The 16,194-nt window shown below is 43.6% G+C and overlaps 2 non-coding genes across 2 annotated transcripts; both read left to right on the forward strand.

Moving 5' to 3' along the window:
- Positions 1-1,602: 1,602 nt before the first annotated feature.
- Positions 1,603-1,675, forward strand: TRNAK-CUU (transfer RNA lysine (anticodon CUU)). The gene has a single exon. It is a non-coding gene; the product is annotated as a tRNA-Lys (tRNA).
- A 10,046-nt stretch (positions 1,676-11,721) lies between these two features.
- On the forward strand, positions 11,722-11,805 carry TRNAL-CAG (transfer RNA leucine (anticodon CAG)). Its single transcript has one exon. It is a non-coding gene; the product is annotated as a tRNA-Leu (tRNA).
- The last annotated feature ends 4,389 nt before the right edge of the window (positions 11,806-16,194 follow it).

Here is a 16,194-nt window from a genome sequence, read left to right on the forward strand (position 1 = left end):
CGCTCTCCACGAGAAACTTTCATCATCCCGAACAGGCACGCGTTTTCTTCATTTTTTTTATCAACTTCTCCTTCACCCATAGAAGAGGAGCGCGGATTTGCCCAGCGAGATGATAAAAGGTGAAACAATGAGTGCAGAATGTGAACGAAAGAAATAGTGAAACAAAGAGAGAAATAAAACAGTAATTAATACAAAGACACAAATAGACGGAGAAGAAAGGAATTAAAGAGATAAAGGCAATAGAAGGCGAGAGAACGAGTACAGAGATAGAGAGAGAGGAAAAGAAAAAATAGAAAGGATGCTTTTTGGCGAAAGAAACACTAGAGACGGACAAGCGCAAACTATCACCTGAATTTGTCCGAAAGCCACACACATTAACGAAGTCACGAGTCACATTAGCAAAAGATAAATTCTATTAGCGGCAGGCGCTCAAATAATCTGTCTCAGTGGCATGCAACGTGACAGGGGGCCCCGCTACGCATGTCTGACCAAATCTGTCAATGAAATATGCTTTCTAAATTTCTCGGGCAACTTTTTTTTTTTGATAGCACGGGTGCACAGCCACACTCCCTGCAATGTAAAGAAAGATGAGAACAAGGTGTGCCTCTCAATGAAGCCTTATGATCTAACAATCTCTTATTTCAAATACCAACGACTCGTCTCCCCGACATAGCATGTATGTGCCTCTCGAATGAATTCATGATTGATGTGTGGGGTTTAACGTCCCAAAACCACTATATAATTATGAGAGACACGTAGTGGAGGGCTCCGGAAATTTCGACCACATGGGGTTCTTTAACGTGCACCCAAATCTGAGCACACGGGCCTAAACATTTCCGACTCCATCGGAAATGCAGCCGCCGCAGCCAATATGCGAACCCGCGACCTGCGGGTCAGCAGCCGAGTACCTTAGCCACTAGACAACCGCGGCGGGGTCTCGAATGAATTGAGTCAATACTTTGTGCTTTTCTGTCTCTCGTGTTTCTTTCGCACCAAAAGCTGCCGTAAGAATGTACCAACTTGCCCAACATGTCACTTATACAAAGGAAGGTTGAGAGAGAGAGAGAGAGAAAGCTGCAAACCTATACACAACAGAGGAAAAAGGGAAACAGGGAGCGCAGTCTCCTATTGTATAGTGTAGCAATGGTGTGGGAAACGGAACTGAAAGCGAGAAGGATGGAAATTACCAAAGCAACGCGACTAGCTCCACCACTTTCTCAGTCTTGGCACCATTATAACGTAGCAGCCATACCTTTTTCTTAGTAAGTTCATGAGTTATGAAAAATTCACTGGTCTGAATTTTTTTTCCGTGAGGTCCCCCATCCGGTGAGCATGTGTTAAAATATGAACGAGGGAAAAATTCTCTGTGGTTTACCTTTCATCTATACGTCAGCATGGATATGCTTCTCGAACTCTGACGTCGAACTTGTCAGTGAAGTGTAAACAGGAGTGTACACCCCTGCTGCATGCCTCCACGTGCACACGATAAGCGCGCCCGCGGAGAAAGCGAGGGCGATAGGAAACGCAGCTATCCCATCTAGCGTTTTTTTTTTTCCTGTTCAAACTCATTTGAAACAATCTGTAAAGGAACCCCCGCCGTCTGCCCGGCTAGCTCAGTCGGTCGAGCATGAGACTCTTAATCTCAGGGTCGTGGGTTCGAGCCCCACGTTGGGCGGCTGTTCTCTTTTTTTTTTCAACAGTGTAGCACTTCATGGAAAAGTACGTCAGCAGCTTAGGTATATTACTGTTTGCAGCTTTTATTGTAAAGTTATACGCCGGTTTTTTAAAGCTTTTTTTCGCTTTGATTTTCAGTTAGTCGAATTTACTAGCTGACTGGTATAATTATATAAAAGCTACGATTAACTCGTTCTAACAGGGCAAAGCAAAACCTTGAACTAGTCCTTTTTCCATCTGTGTAGCAGAAATTAAGAACGAAAACGACAAGAACGCCCACGCTTATAGCCAGAATTGTTTTTTTTTGTGTGTGCAGAGTTCAGCCATACTTTATCTATGTTTGTGTGAGCATTGTTTGCCTCCGTGTTACACACATAAGATCGGAATATTGCGGGATACGTGGGAGAGGGGGGGGGGGGTTAAAACTAACAGTAGCCCTATTCTTCTAAGCTATGCCAGCGACTTCTATAGAACATGGTTCTTTCGGGCGTCTAACATAAATGGTAACCTTGTCGGCTGAAGGTATCGAAGGAGAAATAGCGCTGAAGACCATGACAGAAGAGACACACAAAGAAGAACACATACCACTGTACGTATGGTTGACTGAGTATATATATTCATCATATACAAGTACCGCCATCCAGCGGACATTCCAAGAACTAAACGAGAGGTAGCCACCTACTACTACTACACTCTAAGCCGAAAAAGACTAAAGTGGGGTATGTCAATGGTCCTTTAGGGGTCTAAATGCGCTGCCACAGATTTTGAACCAATTTTGGACTAACTGCGGGAGTAACTGCAAGGGCTCAACTGTTACCCCAAGCACTTACTCCACTTGGTTTAAATGTTGGCTCCAGTAGAATGCTCCAGCGGGACTAACAGTTGAACCGTCTGAACCAATGGCAAAAAAAATGGCGACACGGCGTTTGTGCAGTATATTTTATGTTTATTCCAATTTAATCAGCACTGAAGATCATAGTATGTTATTCATGCAACACACACACACACACACATACATACGCACTATTATTTCAAAGTAAAACACCGCAAACACTGACTGCCCGCGCAGTACTACAGAGAACAGACTCTCGGGTATATATAGCACAGTATTTTGACCTCCCATCTAGTGCCAGTGGGCGACTTTTACTCGGCTTAAGAAAACAACAAATATTGACACCGTAACGCGAAAATTTAGATGGGCTTATTCGTAGCACCGATGCGCATCGATCTTTTAATATGGATCCATCTAATCTTCAACATGCCTCCAGCCCGAGAATACGAATTATCAGCTGGTGTTCGATCATGTCGGCCGAACCAGTGTTCGCAGTGCTGGCGCACGAGTCCGCAAACACAAACATAGCAGCGGCGCTTGTGCGGGAAAGCCGGCGAAGCAGCCGCAGGCGCCCCGCCGATGCCATACCGTGTCGGCTTGCCGACGGCGTCGCTAGGCTTACGACGAGTACGGCTAAACTACCGCCGGCGATCGCAACATGCGGCTCACGTGAAATTTTTGTCGTCGTTATTTTATAGTCACAAATGAACAATAGGTAAGTGCCCCATGTTCGCTGTGTCTTACGGAGGGATGTAGATATCTGTATACTTACAGCGACGAGACCGTTCGCAGGCACGGTTTTTTCATCGTGCTGGTAAGGCACAACCTGTGTACCGCTGGCCGCACGATTAGTCGTATCCGCGATCGCCTACACGTTGGATTTTTGATAACGATTGTCGCATGGATAAAAAGACATAAGTTAGCCTGAGCTACTATTTTTGTGAACTTGTACGCGACGTTTCCTTCGCTTGTGCCGGCAATGCACTCACACCGGCAGCCCGCTTGATACCGATGACTTACGAAGCCTACTTTTCCTATATATCGCTTTGAACTTGTGGTCACTGTGTGGGTACACGACCGCTGATGAACAGCTTACCTTTATTAGCATTGTCAGTGTTCACCGTAGTTCGAACTTATTCAGCACATTAAAGCGAGTTCTCGCCATTGGCCGTGTTTGCGGAGACTTTCACTTGGCTTCTGCTCGCCCGTGCCGGCATGGTGGAAACGCGAGGGCACTTGCTGTGTGCACTGACAGCGTGTTGTACTACTTTCCTCTAATAACATCTTCTATTTGTTTCATAGTGCTTCACTTTCACAGTGGCGTATAGCCTATTTAACTTGTTTTCATGATCGCCGACCACGCCGAGCATTGCAGTGCAGCATCGACAGGAGGCGATCGCGGCGCAGTTGCCCTCCCCGTTGGTCCCTTCATTGCCGGGCGTTTGCGCAAGACACGCATTGTCACACATTTAGTCCCTGTTGGACGAACCGTTCGTCCATTCGTTTAACGACTGCAGTTAGTCCAACTCTGCCGAATTTTGGCTTAGAGTGTACTACTACTATTACTACTACTACTACTACTACTACTACTACTCCTTCTACATACATACATACATACATACATACATACATACATACATACATACATACATACATACATACATACATACATACATACATCGAGGGCGCACGACCCACGGCTTAGGGAGCTTCGCCCCTAAAACGTTTTACCATGTATAGTCGTACAACGGTGATCGTAGTTATGCGCATGGGTGTAGGACAAAACGTCCGCGGAATATGAAACCCCGGAAAATAGGTTCCCTGAATAAATGCGCCTTGAAAAAACGCCCCTTTTGACATTGCTGTCTAGGTAAAAATGTCTCCAGACAGGAATTAACCGAGAAACGACTGAAGTGGGAGTTCTCTTGATAAAAGGGCTGCAATCTTTATTCGACACTTCGCAAATTTTGCCCAAATATGTGCCCGAAAACGAATGAAGTTAAAACGGAATCGTGTAACCAACAGCCCTTTTGCTCTGCTGTCTAGAAAAAAAAAGTGTTAGTCGCTTGAGGATCTTTCCGTAATTAAAGCGCCTTTAGCACAATGCTAGCGAGTGCTCGAGGCAGTACATTTGTTTGTCTTGTGCACGTATAACCACCCAAGCACAGCTTTGTGCTTCTTTTCTTCGATTTCATTGTCTCCATCCTGCAAATAAGTACCGTTAAGTCAAGCACAGAGCGAGTATCAAATGAGCTCCCCAAAGCGTGGGAGCTTACCTTGAGAGTGTTGGTGCACCCAAACTGCTTCGTCCAGATGCAATGCACGTGCGTTGATTTGCTACCCCCTTAATGTCTTTTTAGGTACGTGCACACATATTTGACATGCTCATTGTATGTGATTTTGCATCTGGCATCATTTCGTCATCACTAGCGAGTGTGGTATTAGACAACTGGAAGTCATATATTGTAACTAGATTACGATGTCATAATCACATATGCAGATCAGTTGGGACAGTTGGAATGTTAATATGGTGCTCCGTCAGTAATATTTCAGTAAACTGCAATCTTCACGTTCATTTTTTTTATAAATAAAGAATATGCGAATGGAGGGGCGCAACGTTCGACGGTGTCCTGAGGGGACGTTTCTTCTGGCAGTGCAAATGGGGCCATTTTTTTTTTGCAAGGAAAATTTTTGCCGGGAGCGTAAATTCAAAGAACGTATTTTCCTGGGGCACTTCTTCCAGGTAGGTTTTTTTCCGGAACCCCTGAGCAGATTCATGATCTACAATGATAAGCAGTCTTGCGAGGTCAATGTGTCCGGTATAAGCCTCTGCCTAAATAATAATAATATTTGGTGTTTTTACATGGGAAAGCCTTCATTTCATAATGAGGCAAGCCGTATTAGAAAGCTCCGGGAATTTAAACCATCGGATGTTCTTTGGCACGCTCTGACGCCACAGAGTACGGGTACCGGCCTCCTTCAATTTATCTGCATTGATATGCGACTGCATCGGCGGGGAACTAAGCCACGACTTCCTGGTCAGCAGTGTAGTGCCATAGCAAGTGCACCACAGCAACAGACTCTTCGGCCTAAAAAGTGATCTAGTGCAAGCTACCAAGTCACAAAACCCAACCAGCGGTCGGGGCTAGTTGACTCTTTCAGGCAGAGCCCACAGTGGTAGTACAGTGGTCACGGTGCTCGGTATAGAGGTTTGGGTTATAACAGTTGACGTCTTGAAGCACGTCATTTCCGTCAGGGTGCAGTGAAAAAGTTTTGAAGTTTTTGTTGGGTGTTTGTGTTTCTTTCTCTCTCGGTTAATGGCACTGACCCACTAATGGGGATATAAGACGAAGCCAGCGGCCAATGTGAAATATAAAAAAAACAGTAAATAAATAGAAAAGTTCGCACTTTAAAGAAAATGTTGGCTTAGGTAGAAAAAAAAAAGCTCCTTAATAATAAATATAAGAGCTTAGCAATATATATATAGCGCACTCGACGCTTCTTGGGCACGGTGGCACTTCAGGCATGCGGACGTCTGATAACCCGTTCGTCTTGCTTGTGCAGTTTTTCCTCGGCCTGCTTCTCACCTCCAGTGGGGGCAGCTTGCGATCCGGGGAGAGCACTACGGCGCAGGCCCACAGTCTGGCGTACTACCATGCGCCAACAATCCCGTCCTGCACGTCATCGGAGATGTCGCCTCATCATTCGCCGTTACCCATCCTGATTCTGACTGCGCATGATCAGCACCCAGGACCACCCACCAGCTCACCTACAAAAGCTCGTGCAGCGCACTCGACGCTTCTTGGGCACGGTGGCAGTTCAGGCATCCGGACGTCTGATAACCCGTTCGTCTTCCTTGTGCAGGTGATGAAGAAATACGAAAAATGTATACGCTCTGACGATCCTTTTTTGTTTGTGCTACCGTGCCCACGGTTTTCTTGTATGCCATGTTGTGTTAGGATGTTTTTGCGAAAATTACTACTCTTAGGGGGAGACATCGAGACTAACCCGGGACCTGCGCAAGATCAAATCGCAAGCGCACTAAAAGAAATCACCGCGGATATTAAGTTCATCAAGTAAAAGCGTCTTGTCGATATTGATAAAAAGCTAGACGCTTTATAAAGACTCGAAGAGAAGGTTAGTCTCTGTCAGGATGAGCTTGTCAGCATGAAACGTGCATATGAATTGCTGGAAAGGAAGGTCGACGACCTAGAAAACAGAAGTAGGCGATCGAACTTAATTGTTTATGGCCTACCTGAACTTGACGGAGAGACGAGTGAAATTCTTGAACAAGCAGTGAATAAGACAATTGTTCAGGACACCCTCGGCCTTGAACGAGTTTCTATCGAACGAATACACCGCCTAGGATGAGCGGAACGGAACAAAAATAGACCAGTCATGCTCAAGTTTCTAGATTTTAGGCCGAAATCATCGATACTTAAAAGCGGATACAAACTGAAAAACACCAGCTTCTCAATCGGAGAAGACTTTTCGCCTAGAATCCGAGACACCAGGCGAAAGCTATGGAACAGCGCCAAAGAAAATCGAGAAAAGAAGGAGAAGGTGTCGTTAGTGTTTGACAAATTGTTCATTAATAACCAAGCCTTTACCTGGGATGAAGAAAAGAACGACAAGGTTCTCGCCCAAAAAAAGGACGAGGTGCGATCAAGACCGCAAACTCGGCAAGCTCGTCTACACGCAAAATCGAAGCCTTGACTATATTGAATGTTAACGCAAGAAGTGTTCTAAACAAAATAGATGCTCTCGAAAATCTTCTACTAGAATACAGTCCTGATATAGTAGGTGTCACTGAAACATGGCTTTCTTCCGAGATATACGATAGTGAAGTTGTTCCTCCAACATATTACGTTATCCGTAAGGATAGACCTTCTCGTGGCGGGGGCGTCACTCTACTCATAAAGAAATGCCATTCATATGTATCGCTTCCAGCTGTAACAGATGCTGAGGCAATTTTCTGCCGGATTCTTTGCGATAGCACTTCTATATTCGTTGGATGCGTTTATCGAGGTCCGTCATCCGGACACGAATGCATAACTGCAGTTCATGACTTCATGCAGCATCATGTTCACAACTCTCGTGTCCTGGTTATGGGAGATTTTAATCTCCCAGACATTGACTGGATTACGCTTAACCACACATCATCTGCCTCGGACGCTCTTATAAACATAATGTTGAACTTTAGCCTTCAGCAAATCGTGTTATCTCCAATCCGCTTACAGAACACTGCCGAGAGCATATTAGATCTGATACTGATTAGTCAGCACTTCCCGGAAGACCGTGTTCGCACTGACGTAGTTGACGGCATATCAGACCATCACATAGTCATATGCTTGCTGCCGCTTGACTCCAGTATTGCATGTGAGCAGCGTGGATAAACTGTAATTAATTTCAAAAAAGCTGACGATAGCAGCGTATTAACCCATCTCGCACATGAGTTCGAAAACTTTTTGCAGCTAGCTTGTGACGCATCCAGTGATACTAATCTACTTTGGCTAAGTTTCAAATCTACTGTTATGTACTGTGTCACTAACTTCATACCAAAGAAACACAAGAAAGCTCCGGGGAATAATCATTGGATAACACGGGAGGTTATCCAGGCCAAGCGTAGGTTGAAAAGGTTGCGTGTGGCTGCGAAAAACCATAAGTGTAAATCATCCATTCAACAGAAGCTGCAGTGTGCAAAATCAGAGTTTAAGCAAAAAAGAAAACTGCCAGACAATATTACTTTAGTGTTACACTTTCAAGCTTTATTAAAAGCAATTCAAGCAAATTTTGGAGATACCTTCGCACTAGCAATAATACACAGTCGCACATGGATTCAGGGGAAAGAACGGAAAAGGCTAACGAATACAACATTTTTTCCAATCAGTGTTCACGACTGATAATGGTGCCACTCCTCCAGTATTATCCCTCGATTAGCCAAGCATCGATCACCTAGAAGTCACAGATACAGGAATGCTGAACTTGCTTCTTAACTTAGATCCTAAAAAATCGAGTGATCCAGATGATATTCCTAACGAGTTCCTTAAGAGGTACGCGGAATGGTGTAGCAAGTTTCTTGGGTTAATCTTTCGAAAGTCGCTTACTTCATCCCAGCTGCCAGATGACTGGAAGATTGCAAAATTAATACCTATTCATAAATCAGGAGAACAGTCATTGGTTTCAAATTACCGGCCGATATCCCTCACTAGCATTTCATGTAAGCTACTAGAGCATATCATCCTCAAACACATAACTGTTTTTCTCGAGAAAATAAAATTTTTGTCTCCTAGTCAACACGGATTTCGTAGTGGCCTGTCCACTGTTACGCAGCTAACGGAGGTAGTTCATGATCTAGCTTCTACCATAAATAATCGTGGCCGAACAGACATCATTTTACTTGATTTCTCTAAGGCTTTCGATTGCGTATGTCACAGAAAGTTACTAATTAAACTGAAAAGTGCGATAGGAGAGGGGTGATTGTTTTCTTGGATAGAAAATTTCCTAACAAATCGCTCACAGTTCGTGCAGTATGAAGGTCATATATCATAGTCCCCGTAACTTCTGGGGTCCCTCAAGGTTCCGTCTTGGGACCACTATTATTTTTAATTTTCATAAATGACCTCACGTCAAGCATTAACTCTAATATCAAACTGTTTGCAGATGACTGCATTATTTATAAGGCGGTAACCAGCTACACAGACCACATTAATCTCAATGAATGTTTAACCAAGCTAGCAGATTGGTGCGCTAAGTGGCAAATGACCATCAATGTGAAAAAATCCGCAGCTATGACGGTAACACGTAAGCAGAATCCATCGCAATTCATCTACACCATTCATGGTTCACCACTGACTAATGTTGTGCAGCATAAGTACTTAGGCATTACATTAACGTCTGACCTGAGATGGGATACACACATAGCTAACGTCACTGCAGCCCCACTGCGTAAACTTTTCTGCCTAAAAAGACGACTTAGAATTGCACCAGCGCCCGCAAAACTCTTGGCTTATACCATGTTCGTAAGACCAGCATTAGAATATGCCAACGTAGTTTGGTTTCCTTATACGCTAAGTGGTATTAGTAAATTAGAGGCAGTACAACGCAAAGCCATACGGTTTGTACACAACAAGTTCAAATGTACAGATTCTCCCACTAACCTTCTGGCTTCTTCTGGCATTGAAAAACTAGCTACTAGGGCAAAAGAGGCACGCCTGAGGTTCTTGTACCAGTTGTTACATGGCCACTACAAGGTAGATGTGTCTAAGTACGTCACATTTTCACAGTCACGCCCTATTCGTCATAAGCACAAATACAGTCTGCAAGAATATTCCTCAAACAGTGACGTCTTTGGAAAATCGTTTTTCCCACTAACAATACGCGAATGGAATAAACTGAATGCAAATGCTACTAATGCCGACACACTATCCACATTCACCGCAGTGTTAGAAACCATGCGTAATCTACAGTAGTGCTTCAATGATTCACATACCTTTGCTATTTTCCTCTTTTCTTTTTCTTTTTTGCACGGCGCACTGTAGCAGGCCAGAAGGTACTGGGTGAGGCTTATGTATATCAGTTGGAATGTTATTGTTTGTTCTTCATGAATGTATACTACCTGAAATGTGCCCTCTGTAGTGACTCCAACATTGGAGTCGACAGTATTGCAAATAAATAAATAAATAAATAAAAACAAAAGAAAGGTAGTTATTTTTTTACTTTAACGAATGATTGTGCGGGAAGCTAGAAAATATGGATCATTTCTTTTTTAACTGTAGGCGATTTACTGCAGCTCGTAGATCCAAGTTAGACAGTCCTTTACGGGATATTGGAAGGAATTTATCCATGCCCGCGATTCTGCCTTTTGAAGCCTATATTTCTGGGTTCGCCAGTGTGAAAGTTGGCGTGGCTGTGCGGAATTGTCGGACTGAGACGAAAAGAGTAACAAACTAATCTTTATCATTTTCCTTCTGTGTCGACATGTGCATAACTTTTGTTATTTACTTCTTTTTATTTTTAAGTTAGACTTTCTGACTAAGTTATCCTCTATTACTTATAAAATTATATATAGTTCATTCATTCCTGAGAGCATCGAAGTTTCGTTCTAATATTTGTAACATTATTCATTTTACAACCTCCTTTACTGTAAAACTAAATAAGAATCTATAAGACTACTCAATTATTCTCCAATTGCCCACAGCGGGCGTGAATCACAAGAGCAGGTGAACAAGAACAAGATTAACTGGTCGTCCTTCTTGTTTGTCCCAGGGATTTCCTGTGGGCTTCGTAGACGTGTGTAGCCTAATCCTCGAATTTTAGCGAAACTCTACGCTCCAAAGTTAGCCCGGCTAGCACCATTACTTTCCTTAAGCGTTTTATACATTTTATAGACCCTAAGATGCACCGTTTTTACTTGAATGTAGTGCGAGTTGGCTTCCTGATTTTAGCCACGTAAGGTCAACCCAAGCGGGTTACGTAGTATAACCTCCTTGGGACGACCCTCCCATCACAATCGAATAACAAACTTTGATGTTTTTTTTTCTGTACGCAACGAAAGGTCAATATTCAAATTAGAATTGGTGTCGCGTTACGATCGAGTAAACTACGCCAGACCCCAAGACTTGGGGTCTCTTGTAGATACAAGAGACCGTCAGTTGTTGGGCTCATCGTGTCTGATTCTTCTGCTGTCGAACCTCCTCTGACGTTGCATGTTTATTAGGCCTACCGTACAACGCACCCGTAGCACAGTCGTAGCCGCCAGAAGTCGGGGATATTTCATCTTTGAAAAATTCTGCTTGGTATTGCGGCGGGAAGTGAAGTGTACGCATGGGCCTAGAACCCCTGACGCATGACTTCACTGTTCTCGCTGGCGCTGTAATTGGTTAATTGTTGATCAATCCTCAGTTATGGCTCTATAATAATAATAATAATAATAATAATAATAATAATAATAATAATAATAATAATAATAATAATAATAATAATAATAATAATAATAATAATAATAATAATAATAATAATAATAATAATAATAATAATAATAATAATTGAATAATAATAACCATCATTTGCATCTCATTGAATATGGGGTGGCAAGCAGTGTACACCGCTCTTGAACAAAAACGGGTTATATGTTCTCAACTAGTGTGCTATCTCGGGCGAGATTGTCCTACTCGAGCACTTTGTTTGACTTGAAAGCGCCCAAGTGCCGTGCTGTCAGGATGGCCGAGCGGTCCAAGGCGCTGCGTTCAGGTCGCAGTCCGGTCTTCCGGGCGTGGGTTCGAATCCCACTTCTGACAAAACTTTTTTCTTTGTTATTGCTACTTAAATTTCTCTTTTGCGATTCTGCTGTTTCACTTTAGGCGCATTTGAAAACTGGTTTCGCCATTTTGAAACTCATGTAGAGTGCTGCTGATGTATGACTTACTTTAAGTATTCCCCTGGCCATGTTTCATACATGTGTGCAAATAAAAGAATAATGATAGAGTGTGGTGAGGGCTGGAGTTTTTTTTATGCGCTAATGAAATAAAACGGACAATACCGTTTAAAAACGCCAGGCAAAAGAACAAACTTTTGTATTGTGTTGGAGCATTGGACGACTCACTCGATACGCTATTCGCACTGTGCGACGACAGGTTGATCTTTCGCTATTTCAAAACGCTTTTTATGTCGTATTGTTGCGATTGCTTTCCTGACATCAAGCCTGCCTAAGGCAAGTTTGCCAACTAGTCTCAAGCACCGGCGCAGAATACTGGGCTGGCACCCAGTGGACCCTGACTTGAGCCCCACTGTGTCAATGGCGCTACGTTTTTTTCTAATCGGCAGCGGTGGCGGTGGACAACTTCGGGGGCGCGTGATAAAAAAAAAAAACAGTCTCAAGCACAGAAAAAAATCAGACGGCGAAGCTGGAATGATGACGATGATAACTTTTGATACTAAAAATTATCAAATTGAGCATGACCATCATCATTTGTTCTAGTTATTTCTTTGTTCACTCCCCTTCATGTCGAGTGATCTCAACAACGATGACTACTACCATATACTGTCATACGTCGATTTATTACAAAGCAGTGATGCCTTGAACAGTCGAGGTATAGCACAAACGGAACACGAAGGTAGACCGCGCGCACCGCAACAACAGCAGAAACTTGCCGTCTTTTTCTTCCTCACTACAATGGGCCCCGGGAGGCAAGGGGAACGAACCATCCAGTGTACTAAGGAGCCTATTACTGCAGCGGGATTAATCCAAATGAGATGGCAGACTCGTTAGCCAAAGCATCTTTAAGCGGACCACTCTTACCTTTTTACCTGATTTCGCCTACGTAACAGCACTCAGATATAGAAATGCTTGTTTGCACAAAGAAATAGAAAAATTACCATTGGATAAAGTCATAGACTTCGTACATCTAAGATATTGCTGGAACAAACAGTGGTGTGTATCTCGCTAGTTAGAAATTACAATAACGAGATTACGATGCAGAATTCCGCATCTGAATTACTACCTACTTAAAGCTGGACTAACAGCATCTCCGTTGTGTCTCTTTTGCAAGGAATCGGAATCAATAGATCATTTCTTTTTATCCTGTCAACGTTATGCTTAGCAAAGGAAAAGATACCTGGTCGAACCAATTGAGAAGCTAGGTTTAAAAATAAACGTGGAACTAATTTTATCCTTCGGAGAGATTACATTAGGTTATAGCCACAGGGAGGTTTTCTCTGCGGTGTGCGGGTACATAAGGGCAACAAAAAGATTACCTTGTTAGCCTATTGTTATTATTTACGGCTACTAGACTACCTGAATGCCTGACTTAGCACACTTAATGATCCTGCCGCCCGGTCCTTGGCCGATCCCCCTTCGTGGGCGAGTGCCAGCAAAGCTGAAGGTTCATCATCATTATTACTGCTGCTGCTGCTAATGCTGCAGCAGATGAGTGCGGGCTACAACAGTGCGACCAGTAGGAGACGACGACAAAGGCGCAACAAGCACGAGATGGTAGGGTCTGTTCTTGTTCGCGTCTGATTGAATGGCTTCATGCGAAACACGTAATTTGTGGTCCCACAGGGTCTACGCCGATCTTCCTGTTCCCACAAATCGGGACCCGGAGTTTGCCATGATTGTTCTCACTTCGTGATTGACACTCGCCTGACTGCTTGTCATGATGTCATGATTTTCATGTTATGACTAGTCAAATATGCTCGGCATACGGTCATATCAAGCCATACAAAGTTTGGTATCGATACCATTATCCAAACGGCCAGGAGAGCTAAAAGTCGTAGGTGGCTAGATAGATAGATAGATAGATAGATAGATAGATAGATAGATAGATAGATAGATAGATAGATAGATAGATAGATAGATAGATAGATAGATAGATAGATAGATAGATAGACAGACAGACAGACAGACAGACAGACAGACAGACAGACAGACAGATAGACAGATAGATAGATAGATAGATAGATAGATAGATAGATAGATAGATAGATAGATAGATAGATAGATAGACAGACAGACAGACAGACAGACAGACAGACAGACAGACAGATAGATAGATAGATAGATAGATAGATAGATAGATAGATAGATAGATAGATAGATAGATAGATAGATAGATAGATAGATACGCTCGAAGCCACTGAAGTTCGCTAAGAAATGCTTCGCATTTAAAAAGAGACGCGGCCCTGCGCATAATTTTGGCAAGCGGCTTGCGAGTCAGTGAAGATCACCGCGGCGTCATTACATGTGGTGTTAGCAAAAGCGACTGCCGCTTCTTCCGCTGCATCTGAGTTGCGTGCCTTGACCGTGGCTGACAACAACTCTCAGCCTTGAGAGTCTACGCCTCTGATAGTGTCGTAGCTGCTATCGAGAAGCTCACCCTAAAGGTATAGAGCAACTTACAGCTGAAGTCGCCGCCTTCCGGACAAACCAGGTGCGCTTTTCATCACGAACTCGTCACCTCAGACCTAATCGCTCTGGCTCGCCATTCTTTAAGTCATGGTGGCCTTTGCTAGTACCACGTTGCGTGCAAAGAACTACCGCCAGCCTTGTTCTTACGTGGGAAACAACAGGGCCAAAGAGTGACGGCGACCGCTGTTCTCGGCCGCAAGGCCAGTCGCCTTTTCCACGTTACTGATCGGAGCACCAAGGTCCGCTTCCTCGTTGATACTGGCGCTGAAATCTTCATTCTTACTCTTACATTGGCTAAAAGACAACATTCTCCCGACTCCCCTCCACTCCCCGGGTCGACGGATCGACTATCAGAACTTACGGCCAGAAGTCATGGCATCGGCCTGAGACGTACCTTTCGCTGGCTCTTTGTCATCGCGGACATGCGCCATCCCATAATCGCAGCTGACTTTCTGTGGCACTATGGGCTCGTCGTTGACATGTAATTTAGTTACTCAACAGGACAGCATTGTGGACACCTCGCTGAAAGTGGTCTTTGCTTGTAATTTCTGTAATCGATTGGAGTCGCTATTGAACTTACCGACCAGCTATCGTATTGAGACCTAATCACACGAGTTTCAATAAGAAGCCCTCCGCACGATGGCTCAAATACCGGTGTGCCGTTTCAGTTTGACCATAAGAGATATTGTATGCCCGGTGTACAGCATCATAACGCCGGTAGCGTCATTTATGTGGAATATTGGGTACAAAGGGGGGCATACATATAGCGCTTAAATCTGCTAATAGTTTTCTTATTATTCCTATATGGATACTTGTTTGGGTGAGATGGTAGCTACTCATAACGACGCTTTTGTACCATCAAACGTGATTGCATAAAAGCATCATGGGTCTGTCCAATAAACTCAGTTTAAACTTTTGCGCTTCTGCGTGTCTAGTCCTTCTTCCTTAGTGCTCTTTCACAATAACATAACTATGAATCCTTTTATTTGTTGACCTGAACCGCTCGTTATGTATTGACTCCCTATAGCATGCAATCGATTTTCTTGAGCGAGAGGATATGGGCATCCCAGAAACACCTCATTGTATTGTCACATTGTGGCGACTACGGAGAAAGCGGCAGTCACTCTTGTAGAAATGAAACTTACCAATAGTAAGCTAACTAGTGCCTAGAAATCTATGTAATTAAAAGTAAAACAATGCGCGCTGTACTCTGACAGCGGCAATAAGGGTCGTCGGTCTTCGGTAATCTGATCATATGCAGAACACGTCTTGCTTTTGTACAGCAGTGATCACACCTTCACGCGTGTGTTTGTGAATTAAGAAGAGTACGCGTACTGAACACATATAATAATTGTTCAAGTTGTAAGTCCTAAAGCTGCGATTTATTATGGGGACCGCAGAAGTGCAGGGCTTCGGAAAGTTTGACCTTGTGTTGGTATTGAGTGTTGAATCAAGCCTATAAGTACAGGCGCCTCTTGCATTTTTTCAGTTGCGACATGTTCTTGACGTTAAAGTGCGTATATGTGTATTAAAGTGCGCCATCACCTGCACATAATCTCAGCAGAACAAAGTAAGATAATATCATTGTATATACGAAACATTCCGGCCGGCTTGCGCAGAGCTGTCATAATTTTTTGCGACTTAGGCTCAATTGCAATAAAATGAAAAAAAAAGAACTTAGTGCGTGGCGTCACAGTTGCAGAAATCGCCACGGGACAATGCCGTTAATCACGCTATTGCTGTCGATAGCTACGATTACCCGACAATTAGTAAGAGTAAA

Source organism: Rhipicephalus microplus, chromosome 2 (genome assembly GCF_043290135.1).
Source record: "Rhipicephalus microplus isolate Deutch F79 chromosome 2, USDA_Rmic, whole genome shotgun sequence".
NCBI classification, from domain to species: Eukaryota; Metazoa; Arthropoda; class Arachnida; order Ixodida; family Ixodidae; genus Rhipicephalus; species Rhipicephalus microplus.